Here is a 15413-nt window from a genome sequence, read left to right on the forward strand (position 1 = left end):
GTTAGCCTGCACTACACATTGAGACTAATTAAAATATATTAATAAGTAGGGGCTGGAGAGATGGCTCAGCAGTTAAGAGTACTGACTGCTCTTCCAAAGGATCCAGGTTCAATTCTCAGCACCCACATGGCAGCTAACAACTATATGTAACTCCACAATTTGACAACCTCACAGAGACATACACGCAGGCAAAACACCAGTGCAAATAACATAAAAATAAATGAATTTTCATTAATAAGTGTGCACACACGCACACACTCTCTCTCTCTCTGTCTCTCTGTCTCTGTCTCTGTCTCTGTCTCTCTCTCTCTCTCTCTCTCACACACACACACACACACACACACACACACATCCCAAATTCCCATTCTTACCAGGGCTATTTCTAAAACTGAGCACGACATATTTTAGTTATGAAAGAAATACTTAACAAAAATTAAAACAACACAAGGAAAGCTTAAAAAACAAGGGTTCTGAACCTATAAAAAAGTTGAGGGGCTTGCTTCAGACAGCTCTCGTTCTACCTGACCAGCCTAGGGAAGACAGGTGCCTTGGGGTAGGAGGTGCTTCCAAGCACTTAAGTGACTTCATCTTGTGTCCATCAATTTGAAAACCAGGAGGGCTGAACCCCATCCCATTCAGACCCACCCCACAGTTTCTTGAGAATTTCTCAGGAGATGGCAATTTGGGGGTGCTCCATTTCAGCAGCAAAAGTGGGGTCATCACAGACACTAAGGAGATACTGTCTTGCCAGCTAGTATACATCTTTTCAGAATCCTGATATCCAAATGACACCTTAATGCTGCAGCGGGAAGGGCAAGGAAGCAATCACTTCCAGAAGGGAAGATGCTACTATCAAGAAAGCCCTGGGTTAGAGAAGTCACAGGGCTAGCGGAAGGTCTGCCTAGTCCTTACAAGTCTAAGTCAAGTTTATGGTCTCACTGAATACCGATGTTATTTTTATCTCCTCCCTCATGCTATGTGTACACAGGAAAGTGCTGGCTCTAGCTTGTGAGGGACAGTCTATGAATTACATGGATTAAAAATAGTCCACTAAGCCTGCCTGGGCTGGCTTACATTTTGGTTCAGAGCTGAACAATGGATGCCTTATCAGCCCCCTAGGGTGCTGAAGACAGCCAGGGCTCCAGCCAGTTCCTCTGGGGCTCACTGACAACCTATCTCACACATTTGTTTCTTAGTTATTATAAAGCTTTTACATATTTAGGGAGCCTTCCTGGAATGGCTAGAGGCTCCAACACAGTAGTGATAGCTGCACACATGTGCTTTTTATCCAAGTTCACAGTTCCTGGTCACTGGGGGTAAACAGTGTTATCAGCGATTATTATGGATTTTGTCGAGTATATTTTATTCCTGTCATTTATGAGCACTTGTGTTGGCTGGTATTTACAATGTCGGGATTCTGTCACTTTGGCAACCTTCTGAGACAACATTTTTCCAGTGTTACAGTGACATTTCAAAAACTCAGTATTTACAAGCAAACGACACCCTCTGGCTCTGTGACAGAGCAATTCAGTGGTAGCTGAACAAAGGAACACTCATCTAGAAATTTCTCCAGGCTGCATTTCCAGCTGCCACTGGTTCTGACTTCTTAACCTAGATGGTCCCTTGCTCTTAGAAGAAAGAGACCCCGTCCATCTAGGAAACATTACATATGGTGCTACTGAAATTCTGTCTATGTGGTCAATATGGATGCGATCTCTTGGATATTGCTAAGCAAATCTAACACCTCTGGGCTTTATATTCTACTTGCTACAAAATGGGTTTGGCCACTAGCTATTTAAGTCTTTTCTGACTAACAGTCTATCTTCAAGAACTTCAAAAGAAAAAGGAAAAAAAAAAACAAGACTAAATTTGTCATCATCGTTAGTTGCTTCATGCCCTTCTTCAAGATCATAATCAGATATAAGAAACATGAAGAGGCAAATCAAGGTCTATTCAACTCACCCATTTCTTCTTTCTTCTCTCCATCTCCTATTAAGCAAGATGAAACAAGGAAAACCATAAAGCACAAAGCATAAGAGACAAGATGCAGCTTGCACTGGGCTACTCCCTTCAAACTCAAGACCTTTTCTACTTTATAAAGGACTATGGTCCTCTTCAGTTCTTCCAAAGATTCGTTACGAGTTAGTACCAATGAGAGTCTCAGCATGGGAAACATGCACCATATTATTTCAATTTGTGCCTATGAGAAACCCAAGAAAGCTGCTAACTTCTTGTTCTAGAGATCTGCAACAGTATAGATGGCTGAGTCTCAGACACTCCTTAGGGATTCTTTGTCTCATTACTGGCAGAGACAGAGAGAGATACCAGAATGGTAGGATGATACTTGTGTCCAAGGATACAGCCAAGTGATCAGTAAAAGGAGAGCTGGAACCTCTATAAGAAGACATCTCTGCCTCTGTTGGCTAATGCCTTTAATCCCAGCACTCAGAAGGCAGAGGTAGGTGAATCTCTGTGAGTTCAAGGCCAGCCTGGTCTACAGAGTAAATTCCAGGACAGCCATGGCTACACAGAGAAGCCCTGTCTCGAAGAACCAAAAGAAATAAGAAGAAGAGGAAGAGGAATAAGACATTGTTGATAGGTCTCCCAACTTTATCCAAGGCTAAAGAAATAACAGAGTAGACACTCACTAGTTCCATCTCTGGTAATTATTAATGATGAAAGCCTCTCTGAGTCTTGGTTCTCGCATCAATAAGGAGAGTAAAGTCAGATCTTACCCTAAAGGGTTAATGATCTTTTTAGCAAAGATATTTCAGTAGCTCATGCACTTGTATACAGTCAGCACTACGGTTGGCTCAGGTATTCATTTACTCGTCCATCCACTCTATTAAGTGCTGGGACATAAGTGGTAAGAGTGGGGTTTGCTGGCCACTGGCGCAGAGTGCAATGGCTATTAGAAAACCAATACAGAACATGGCTCTAACATCAAAAAGTCTGGGAAAACAATGGCTGAATGGAAATTGGAACCAAGGACTTGTATTATCTGATTAAAAGGATATAATATGAGAACAAAGAGACATGAGATAAAAATTATCTTAGAGGATAGAGGGGCCTTGGTAAAGAGAGGGGAGCCAATATGAGCACAAAGCAGCTTTATGCAGTAGAACTTGGCAGTGAGTGATGCATATGGACAAGGCCAGAAGTTGAGAAAGGACCCAGGTGACCAAAATCCTGTGTCATCCACTAGAAGTGGGACTCTGAGTCCACAGAGGAAAGTTAAGCAAAGCCAGTGTGGTTCCAGGGGCAACTGGAAAGCTCATACTAATGGCATGCTTAACAGAGGGGGGGCAGCCACAAGGGACCAGCATGTCTGGATTTTATTATCAAAGTTATACCTGTGACTATCTAGAGCAAAAGGAAAACCATTACATCATGTGACAAAGCAAAATATCTGAACAGAACTCCAGAGGAGCCTCCAACCTTGACATCTATGTCCTCAGAAACAAATAATGAAATTTTACAGAGTAGTGAGGACAAAATAAGATGCAAATAGGCTTTGTGATGAAGTCAGAGTCAAGAATTAGAATGCATGTGCTATCTGCTGAAGTGTAACACAAGTTCTCTAGAATCCTTCCTCAACATAAAGAACCCCCCTCCAAATGGCTATACTGATTCCATTTTCAAAATATTTGCAAGTCTCTTGTCCTCAAAAAAAAATTCAGGCAAGATTTACTTGGTATCTGCCAGAGAGGTAAGAAGGTACAGGTCTACATTAGTGACTTCTTGGCTAAATGGCAGAGATGCCAAAAGACTCCTTGAGGTACGATCTCACAAGGGTGGGAGCTATTGACATTCTACTTTGCGGCATGTGACTGTCCATAGCAAATCTTTTACCACCAGTGATGTCATGTCATATCACTTACTCTGCCTGCACATGAGAGTTCCAAGCTATCGAACATACCAGGATACCAGGGCAAACTTCACAACTCAAAAGAAATGGTAATAAACATTTTTATAGGAGAACATTGCAGCCATGGGTAAAATATTTGGTGTAAGACACTTCACATAATGCTGTGGCCTGAGTTTAGTGTCTTTGAAAACTTTCTTTACATTCCTAATGCATTTTCACTAAAAACAAAACAACAACAAAAAGAAACTTCTTTACAACATTGGGATCTAAGATCTTGAATCCTAACTGTAGGAAATTTGGTGTGTCAACTAGAGCAATGTTCTATCTTTTATTACCATAAAGTTCTCTGTCCCCTAAGAGAATAAAGATTTCACACAAATCCCACAGGATTAGGAAATCCCAACGGGAAACAAATGAAGAATCTTTTTAATCAATCTTCTTACAGGAAAAGAAAACTATTAAAATTGCAACTATGCATAGTTGTGGCTGGTTATCAATATTTGATTTTCAACCTTCTGTCATGTTGCTCTTGGAAAGCATCTACTTTCCAATTACATCCAAGAATCTATTACCTAAGCCATGCTCTCCTTAGAAACAGAGTGCACCCCTCCATTTCGGCAGTCCTTTGGGGTAGCACAAAAAGTTCTTGCTAGGATACTGTACAGCAGAACGATCCTACTCTTCTTTTATGGTATACATTATTTCTATGTGGTTGGCATCTCGTCTTTGGATTTCCTTGTCTGTGAGAGTTTAAGGCTAATTCGTAAACTTTTCTTCTTGATTATCTTACCATAGTATTGGAAAGATCCACTGACATGAAGACCTAGACAGACACTCCATATACATTAAATGGTTTTTTGATCACTAAATATTTTTAAATTTTTGTTTTACTATTTTATGCAGTATGTCACAAAAGCTCATCAAAATTCATTCTAAAGAATTCTAGACTTGGGCTGGAGAGATGGATCAGTGGTTAAGAGCACTGACTGCTCTTGCAGAGGATCAGGGTTCAATTTCCAGAATCCAAATGACAACTAACAACTGTCGATAATTCCAAGATCTGACATATTCTCACAGACATATATGCAAATAAAATAAAAATAGAAATACTTAAAAATATTCTAGACTTCTCCAAGACAGTTTAAAAAAACGAAAAAAACAAAAACCTTATAAACTAGACAGCAAGAAGCAAAGCATGATTTCTACTTTCTAATGACAACAGTACTGATTGCCCATCACACTGCTACATACAGAATGTTTTTCATTCTTTAAAAATGTTTTTTTTTTTGGTTTTTCGAGACAGGGTTTCTCTGTGTAGTTTTGTAGGCTGTCCTGGCACTCGCTCTGTAGACCAGGCTGGCCTCGAACTCACAGAGATCCGCCTGCCTCTGCCTCCCGAGTGCTGGGATTAAAGGCGTGCGCCACCAATGCCCGGCCATTCTTTAAAAATGTTATGCCTGCATACAATATATCTTTATCATATGCATCATTCAGTCCTCCTTTCCCACTCCCCTAGGCCCTTGAATCACACACCTCCAACACTGTGCGTGTGTGTGTTTACTCACCCAGTTCAATTAATACTGTCCCTATGGGCACTGGTGTGGTGGCCATTCAGTGGGGCATGAAGAAACAAGCAGCAGTTATACAGCTAAAGAAAAGTGTCAGTAAATGTTCTTCCTTCATATAAAGATTAAACTTCAGACATTCGTTATTGACCCAGTCTTCATTACACAAAGAAAACGTGTTATTGCACGAGATGTAATCCATACACGTAGGCTTGATATGATCAACTAACTCATCTGACCATCAGGTTAACATCCTGCCTCTTCTGTGAAGACCTCACAGATCTCAAAGCAGCTTGTAGACAGTGGTGCTCAATCAGTGGCTTGTGACCCACTCAGTGACCAAATGATCCTTCCACAGGGGTCACCTAAGACCATCAGAAAACACAGAAATCCACAGTATAGTAGCAAAGTTACAGTTAGGAAGTAGCAACGAAAACAACTTTATGGTTGGGGGTGACCTCAACATAAGGAACTGTATTAAGGGTCACAGCAGGGCTGGAGATCGGCTCAGTGATTAACAGCACTGACTGCTCTTCCAAAGGACCCAGCACCCTCACACAGACATACATGCAGGCAAAACACATAAATGCACATAAAAATAGGGAGATCACAGCATTAGGAAGGAACCACTGCTGAAGAAAGTATCAAACAATTCCTACGATGAGTGACAAGTGGGATCCTGTGAATAACCTTTAGATATACTCAAAGAGGGACATGGCAGCCTTCCCTTGTACCTTTGATTATTCTTTGCTCATGGCAGGAAAACCTCAATATTGGCTTCATATTCCTTACTTGTGACTCTTGTTTTATATGTTGAGATGAGGGGCAAAGTTAAACAAAAATGAGAACAGATCAAGTATCTTATCATCAAAGCCTGAGAAATACCAGCTCCTCAGCTAAATAAGAGTAACATACTTGGTGATTTGTAATGTAAGTATAAAATGAACTCCCTGGGCCTCTGGAGGTCTGCAATAGGATCTTTACAAAAGGTAGCTTGCCAATTTAATTGAGGTAGGAGTTATTTAATTTTTTTACAGGTATCGTTTTCAATAATACTACATATGCCTATAATACTGCTATGGCAGATGTGTCTCGATTATTAGAGGTGGGCTCAAGGGAATATATACAATGGATCTTGCAATCTGTAAGCAGCTGTTGGGGGGTGTGTGACAGGGATGGGCATCACACCACACACAACGTGTTCTTTAAGTGAAGCAATGTTTGGTTCTTTTACTACGGGTGTATTACAGAGATGAAATTTAATAACTAACTGTATATAATACCAATAAAACTGAAAGATTCAGTGGCCTGCTGTTCATTATGGTGACACAAATAAGCCTGGATTATTTTGCATGCATGCACAGTCAAACCCCAACATACAGAGACCCCTGCGTATAGCACTCTGGGGATGGTCACTGCTGGAAAACAACCACACTGTTACTCCTTACTTATGCCACAACATTGACCCTCTGTTGTCCCAAATGCACATAAGCATGGCTTTACGGTGGGCTGAAAATAGGAGGATGTATTCTATTCAAGTCACAAAAATCCTTTCACTGAAAGAGATCTTCTGAACAGAGGGGGCAGTAGAAATGAGGGCCACGGTTGGGGGAGTGTCACTAGATACCATGACTAATAACAGATCCCATTCAAGGAGATCTGGTGAGAAATGCCAACCTAAAGTCTCAATCTCACCAAAATGTGTTTTCCTTTTTTAAATACAAGTACAGTCAGACACAAATCAGTGCCATGCTCTGAGAAAAACAGTATATGTGTAACAGCAGTGTGGGAGCTATTTTAGCCTAGCAGTCCTTTCTTCTGGGGTGCTGTGCTACTATGATTTACTTCCAACAGATAATTCTCAAGCCGTGGCTGTCTTTCTGAGCACTCCCTTTGGTATGTCGATGAGTGAGCCCACAGGATCAAACCCATGTACATGTGAAAAATGAACAAAAATTGCCAAAAAGAAGGAGCATGTCAATTCTAGGCAGGTTACTGCAAAAAGGCACAACAGAAAATTCAATAAGTCTTAAAGACTTTCTTTCAGGTAAGGGGGTTAATTCTTATCCTTTGGTGTTAGGGACACTTTAATCTTGAGTTTTACTTTAAGGAGTTCAAGTAAACATTCCTTGATAATGAAATGATGTTGTACCTGAGTTTAGACACAAGAATATAGAGTCAGGCCATATCACTTTTGAGGGTTGTCCTGATTCTGAACTGTGAGAACTTATGAAGGAAAAAAAAAATCTAGGGCTATCTTCACTTCTACAAGACACAAAGATATATGTCTGTGCGGAACTTTCTTGGGCACACTGCAGAATTATGTCAATATTTTAATATTGACTGATGTTCCTCTCTCTATGTACAATAGACATACAAAATGAACAATTATAGTTCTGTTTTATATAAATTATCAAAAACTTCTAATGGTTTTACATAAGAAAAGGGAAGTTAATCCCAAATCTTTATGAATTTATAATCTGGACACTAAATGTTTAAGTATAGTAGTCACACATCATCTCCAAACACATTTGATAGCTTTGTCTATGCTCATCCTGAACTGTGTAAAACTGCCCTATATTCTTAACCTGTGTTCTGTTATTGTATTCAATAACAATATATTTACTGCCCAAGCATGTTAAATGTCGTCCTTAAGAAATGACAGTAGAAAGCTATCATTTAGGAATTTTACCTTACACTGTTCTGGTGTTTGGGGGACAATAACCTGATTTGCAATGAATCCAAATGCATCATGGCAAACCTTATTCTGCCAGCACCACATGACAACCAAGGCCAACCCAGAATCTGTGCATTTTAAAGGAAGTGTTTGTGCCGTTGCTAAAATGTGAATTGGCATATTTCATCCCAACCTTTTCCCAGGAACTCCTCATTGATTTTTTTTTTTTTTTTGGAAATTGCACATGCTAAGACTGACAATGTTACTAAATAGATTATTTATACAGTATGCTTTTTTTTCAATGATGGACAGTTGGGAATAGCAGGACACACCCTAGTCCTCAGGGCCAATCTGAACAGATCTGAGCAAAGATGCTTTGTCATGAAGACTGTGCTAGTCCAGACTTCTTCGAGACCATGACACGCACAGAACATATTTATCCTAGATAAGACCTAATGCATAACTCAGACCTTAGAATCCCAGCCATGGCCTGGAGTAACAGGGAAAAGGGTTCTTGTCTTTGAAACCAGATGTGCTAGAGTTAGAAACATAGCTCTGACACTTAACTCAGAGTGACGTGGAATCTCTGCTCCATTAATTTGGGTTCTATTTCTTAGGCCATTAAATGGGAGTAATTAATAGACTCTCTAGAGGTTTATATCCACACCTGATATTAGTTTCCAGCATTCCTCGAGTCTGACGCAAACTATCTTTCAGAAATGTATACATTTTGATTTAATTCTTCAACCGCATCTGGATTGATCAGGGAGGGCATTATTTCCAGTATCTTGCTGATTCTTCACAGAACAGAGTGGCCACCCACTAATGAACAAGGTGAGACTCTGGAGAAATAGCAGAACTTATTGCAAGGTTGATCTAATAGCTAAGGAAACAAGAGATTTGTTTTAAAAGCCCCAAATTTCAACTAAAGGATACTAGATTTCCTCTTGCAAAGATATATGCCCCTGGTTACTTCCACCTCTTGCAACTATGACGTTTCTGCCGAGCTTCCTGGGTCATGGCTGTTTCTGTCATCAATAGACTATATGAGATTGGAAAAATGCTTTACTGCAGCCAGTAGCCCACAGGTAAGGGGCATACTAAAATCAAGGACCACTGGCATTACATCACTACCCACATGGAACACTAAAAGTGGTGGTATTTAAAAAAACAGCGAACAAAGAAAGAAAGCTCTTCCCTAGGGAAGACTGTCAGCTACACATGTAAAATGTTAGATTGTTGTTGTTGTTGTTGTTATTGTTGATGAGGCATCAGTTTGAGTGCTGGGATGGTGGTTCAATAGGTACAGCATGAGAACCTGAGCTTGGATGTCTCACAACACACACACACACACACACACACACACACACACACACACACACACACACCAGGGTGTGGCAGAACACACTGGCAACCCCATCGATGGGAGATGTGGAAATAGGCAGATCCTACTGCTCACTGGTCAGCTAGCCTAACAGAAACATTGGTTTCAGGTTTAATAAGAGATCCTGTCTCAGAAGCATACAGAGATAGAGAAAGGTACTGAAGTCCACCTCTGGCCTCCACATGGGTACCCACAAGTGAGTATACTAGTACAGACACACAATCATATACCACACACACAAATCAAGTGACTCACATAGGTTTCATCAACACCCACTAAAACCACCTGTGAATAGCTTGTGGAGGAAAAGCATAATTACCTACTACCATTTGGAAAGCAAAAAAGTTTTCTTTATAACAGTGATCTAGGGAATGTGGGGTTGACCAGATAACTGAATGAGCACTGCCATTAGTCCAGGGTCTTGGTGGGATGACGATGACATACTCCATGTCATCCCCAAGATCATCTACCCAGAAATGCCCAGCCTGAATCTCAGTAAGCATTCAGACCAGAATTTCAGTGTGTAGACAAACAAGGGATGAACAAACTAAGCAACATCATGTAGAAATGAACCCACATTTCTAGAAAAGAGGGTATTGTAAAGGCAATCACACTGGCCTCTCTGAGGCGACCATTAGCCAAACAAACAAAAAGAGAAATTGCTCTAATCTGAAAGAGGTGATAAAGAGGTACAAAAACCAAATGCCATGTATTGATGCAACAGTTTTTAAAAACCAACGGGAACATTTTCAAGGAGACAACTGAAGAAATTTGAATATGAAGCAGCAAGAAGAAATAATCGATAATTTCTTTAGGGGGCATAACAATCTTTTAGTTAAGACAGGCATGTACCTTATTTTGAAGAGATATATGCTGAAAAATCTAGGATAGAGATCCTAGTTCTGTCATTTAAAAAATGATTTTCTGAAAATATATATGCTTACAAGTATTATTTATACAAAATTATAGTAAATATTAACAACTCTTTATGTGGTAAATATATGGCATTTCATTTTATTAGTTTTACAAATTTTCTGAGTTCTTAAAAATGTTCCCTATGTGAGATGAAAAATAAAAACAAGATATGTCTATAGTCCTAGCTACTCAGGATGGTGTAGAGATCAATGGAGCCTGGCAGTCTGACAAAATCCTAGGCATTCACAAATAGAAGGATGGATGATAGACAGTCAGACAGAAATTGTAGATAGATGGTCGATACGTACATATATACATGCATACATAAATGCATCAATGTATATATGGAAGAATACGAAAGCAAACACAAATCCTTGGTCTCTCTTTAACACCCAAACGGAAAGAAGTAAGCGGGGATGAAGAGATTGATTCTCTTTTTCATTCTCTTCAGTACCCAACACATCCCTAGAAGGTCAATAATAGATCCTGATCAGTACGAAGAAAAAAGACTCTGCCTTGGGAGTGCTGGGTATCTTTTAAAAGCAGGTTATACCGATTAGAACTCCCCAAAAGGATAGGCTCCAGCCTACCAACCACTGCTTAGTGACAGTCACCACAGCACACTTAGAGCAAATTCAGACCCTGAAATGTCCAAGGCCATCCTTGTTGCAAACATCCCACCGCACTATTCCCTAGGACATCTCCAAATGATCAGATCAGGATTATGATATTTGGTTTCAGTAACACCACCGCCAGAAACACAAAACATTTACAATCACCTTCCTGACAAAGAAAGGTCTGCTATACATGTAGGAAAAAATGACAGAATTACAATAAATAACTAAAAGAATCAACAAGTCAGTGAAGTCCAGGTAGACAGTCCACTCAGAGATCCTTGCTATGTCTCATCTCTCCAGAATGTGTCAGAAGCTATGCAAGCAATTTAAGTTAGAAGGAAAGACTTCCCTTGGGCATTATTCTCTAACCACCACAGGCACAGATAAAGATGCCCACAGCACAGTTCACAAACAATGCTGTTCAAACGTCATTCCCTCCGTTTGCCAACAGTGATGCTCAGAAAACAAATGTGAGGTCTTCTGATTTTTAACCTGCCAGGCACACGATACACAACGCAATATTAAGCAGACCCACCCGGCCTCTCCAGCAGTTTCTGGAGCCCTAGTGGTTAGCCAATATTCAATGAATGTAAATAATGGGAAGTGAGCAAAAATGTCACAAATGGAAAGCAGAGGGCCAAGGTGATGTAGGACATAGGGATGCTCTCGGGGACAACACAGAGAACTGAGGCTGAACCAAGTAGAAGCATTCAAACACCCACCCCATTAAAAAGCAAAATGGGTTTCTGCTCCATGGTGTAAGTTGACTTTAGGGAAGGAGAAAAAAAAACTTTAAAAAGGACCAAAGCTTTAGCATTACATCAGTTGGATTGTTTTTTACACCTCCCCAATCAAATAATTAGAAGAAAATCTCCATTCTTAAATCTCTAATTCATTTCAGAGTCAATGAGATGTCTAGTTTCAGTGAATTACAAGCTAAGTTACACAAAGAAATGACTTGTTTCTTCAGCAGATTTAAAGCTTCTGGAATTTAACAAGAGTCTGCTTGCTTAATTAAATACAATTTTAAGCCAATTCTATCAGTCTTAATATCTACACATCTAACATTATCAGCATAGTCCTATGTTAGTCGCTACTCAAGGGAAGCAAGCATGGCTGAGGGTAGCATGGGCCTTAACTTCTTCACTAGAGGCAACGAGGTAGGGACTTGGCTTGTCAGTACAGGAATGCCCAATAGAGATTTTACTAGTTTTCAGTGTCTCTGAAATGGAGATTATTTGTAATACAAATCCATGCCTTGAATCATCTAATTAAGGCAAGAAGTCAAAAAACTTTATCAAGGTCAACAGGAATGACAGAGTTTGAAAAAGTATGTAAGGGTACATAATTTGGCAGAACATTGTCTGAAAGGGTGAAATTTAGCTGTACAGTAAGTTGCCTGAGGAGTTAGAAAGGCCATTCAGGTCAGTTCCTGAAATCTGAAATACCCATTTGACTGGATTTAGCACTACTAATTCTCCCTCCCTCCCTCCCTCCCTCCCTCCCTCTCTCTCCCTCCCTCCCTCCCTCCCCCTCTCTCTCTCTCCCTCCCTCCCTCCCCCTCTCTCTCTCTCCCTCCCTCCCTCCCTCCCTCCCTCCCTTTCTCCCTCCCTCTCTCTCTCTCTCTCTCTCTCTCTCTCTCTCCACACACACACACCCCTACCCCTCCTAGTCACCACTGTCAAACTTCTAATCAGGATGAAAATGTCCACACTTAAGATTATCAATTCTGTCAACCTCATCTTGTATAAAACAAAAAACAAAACAAACAAATAAACAAAAAAAAAACACTAGTAGAATTTAACAAAATTTAAGCCTGCAAACTGATCCTATTCGGCACAGGAAAACAAAACAAACAAACAAACCAAAAATATCAAAGGCAGGTGACTCTTTTTCCCCTTCTTTCTGTTACTTGCAATGTTGCCCACTAAGAATTAGGTGCTGCCTCTTACAGAATTAATGTTGGACTAACTTGTGAAAAAGTTTATTTTGACTCATTTGTGTTTCTGTCAAACTTTCCATTATAAATTTTATTTTCTCTGCCAGTAAAAGTAATAGGAGTTGGCAAGAAAAGTTTAAAACTGGGGTATGATTACGTACACCAATTTGATGTAAATTAGTTTCTCTGTATTTCATTAGCGAGCCTTGAAGAGCCAGTTATGTCTATACAATTTCCAAAGTTGCAAATAGTATGTACATTTCTGATAACTTCAGATGTGATTATTTATATTGCTTCTCATTTTTATGAATCCAAATTAATTAATAAAGTCCCTGATGGCTTTTCACTTTCTTGCTAAAACATCATGTTTTTAGAAAACCATGTCTAAAACGATTAACATTAAAACCTTAAGCGAAAAACATTCATTGCTTATGTGCATGAATACATACACACACACACACACACACACACAATATGAATGCTTATATATCACAGCGATGTACTTTTGCAACCCTATACATCTCACAATAATAAGTAAATCCTCCAGGGCCGCGATCCACTACCTGTTGCTTACCACCGTGTCTGTATAGAATGAACAAAAAGCCACTGGGCTAGAATAAACACGCTCCCATAGAGCCCTGCTCATCCCTCAGGTTCACAGGCTACATTGTTATCATATGAAAAGGCAGTTTCGCAGCTCCAGGGGCCAACCCATCTTAAGGTTTTCTGGCCAGCATTTCACTAAGTAGCTAACAGAAGAAAACAAAAGCTACCCCTTCCCGAGAGAGTCACTCACCTTGTTACACAGTGGGGAATCATTTCTGCTGTGATCTGCTATTTAGACTCTAAGCCCAAGACACAAGGATTCTGCCTTTCTTTGGGGTTTGTCTAGCTCAAGTAGTAGACAAGGGTTCAAAGAACAATACGGCTCAATAGAAACCGGCTCACTCAGAGACAAACTTTGGTTTGCTCCTGTCTCAAATTCCACAGCTAGCCGAAATCCAGACTATGTACACATTCTCATCTTCAGGCCCTCTTTCCCCCATGCAGGGAATTCTCAGCGTTTCTCTTTTCAGCATCACACTGTTTATAGGTGGACGCTGCGGAGACCAAGCCGAGCCCAGGGAGAGCCAGTTTTGCAAGCATGAAGCAGAACTAAGAGTGAAAGCTGCTCCACACTCCCAGCTAGGTTCTGAAGGTCTCTCAAGGAAAGCAGTACAGTAGCATCCCCAATATACAAAAGAATTTTCCTGGATGTGAACGACTGGAGGTCCCGAAATGTCAGCCCTCACACACTCCAGGCAACCACCTCAGTTCCCCCCATGGCCCTCTCCACTTCTCACCTTGTGTTTAGAAAAAAAAAATTAAGTTCAGTTTCACCCGAGGGAAGTACTCCCAAAAAACGGAGGGAGTAGGGACTTCGCACTGCACACACACACTGACTCCCACGGTCTGGATGATGCTTTTTCCCAAGTTCAGGGGCCTCAGGCTTACTCAGCAGAGGAAATCTCTGTGTCTGTGAGGACCCATGCCAATTCCTATTAGTAAGAAAGGATACAGGGACTAGGAAGCCTATTCTTTCAATGACCAGCAAAGAGGACCCAGCAAAAAAAATAGAGACCTGTGCCATGACCATCTGCAAAAGGGAAGGATGTTGTTAACTTTCTTCTCCCCAAACTCTGGCGACCTCTGCCTTGACCCTCAGAAACCAGACCACAGGAACTGGCTTTTCTACAGGAATTGAGAGCTTTACACCAGAGACCCGGCTCCGTGAGGCTGGTTGCCCAGGCTATCTGCCCCGAACATGTGCACTCACATTCCAAAGATGTTTCCGCTGAACTGGAATGGCTGTAAATGTCTTTCCTGCAGAATTCTTTCCACACAAGCTGCCATGGGCTACACTCCTGCAAGAGTCCTCAGCCCAGCGCAGTGCGGCTCATCGCAACAAGGATCTTTCAGATGCCGAGTATGACTGAATTGGCAACTGGGCCAGAGGAGTCAACTTTTAAAATGCAAATGTATACAGAAGGGAGGGGAGAGAAAACCCTCCAGAACCAATCCCCCAGAATTCTACCTTCATGATAGATGAGTTAGCCCATACAGGAAACCTTCTCCAACACCCATTATTGAAGCACATGTGGGCTTACATTGTTTTAGGGATATAATAAACAGGTTGTTTAAAAAAATCCCAAGTGGATTTTTTTCTATATCATTAAAGAAACTAGGAGAGTAAGAGGCACAAAAGATGAAGCATCCCTTTTTGGCCTTAATTCGAACGTCTGCTTTCTTTGGGTGAAGAATAAAACGGTACAAGCCTTTGGGTATTAAAGAGCATTATTAAATTTCAGGGAGAGCTTTTCAAAGCGTTCTGTTCTTTAAAAACTACAAATTAAAATGTGTATTTTAAACGTGACTGGTAATAAGACTAAAATTCAAAAAGAAAAAAGT

At 40.6% G+C, this 15413-nt stretch overlaps 1 protein-coding gene across 11 annotated transcripts in view; it reads right to left on the reverse strand.

Moving 5' to 3' along the window:
• Tcf4 (transcription factor 4) overlaps window positions 1-15413 on the reverse strand; it is a 333223-nt gene that overhangs the window by 147090 nt on the left and 170720 nt on the right. For 2 of the 11 annotated variants that reach the window (XM_040741645.1, XM_040741644.1), the window contains exon 1: window positions 14782-14952. The exons of the other annotated variants lie outside the window; for them this stretch is intronic. The gene's annotated coding sequence lies outside the window, so the exon portion shown is untranslated. Of the gene's footprint in view, window positions 1-14781; window positions 14953-15413 lie in introns of those variants that run through there. 11 annotated transcript variants of the gene reach the window in all.

Source organism: Mesocricetus auratus, unplaced genomic scaffold (genome assembly GCF_017639785.1).
Source record: "Mesocricetus auratus isolate SY011 unplaced genomic scaffold, BCM_Maur_2.0 Super-Scaffold_6730, whole genome shotgun sequence".
NCBI classification, from domain to species: Eukaryota; Metazoa; Chordata; class Mammalia; order Rodentia; family Cricetidae; genus Mesocricetus; species Mesocricetus auratus.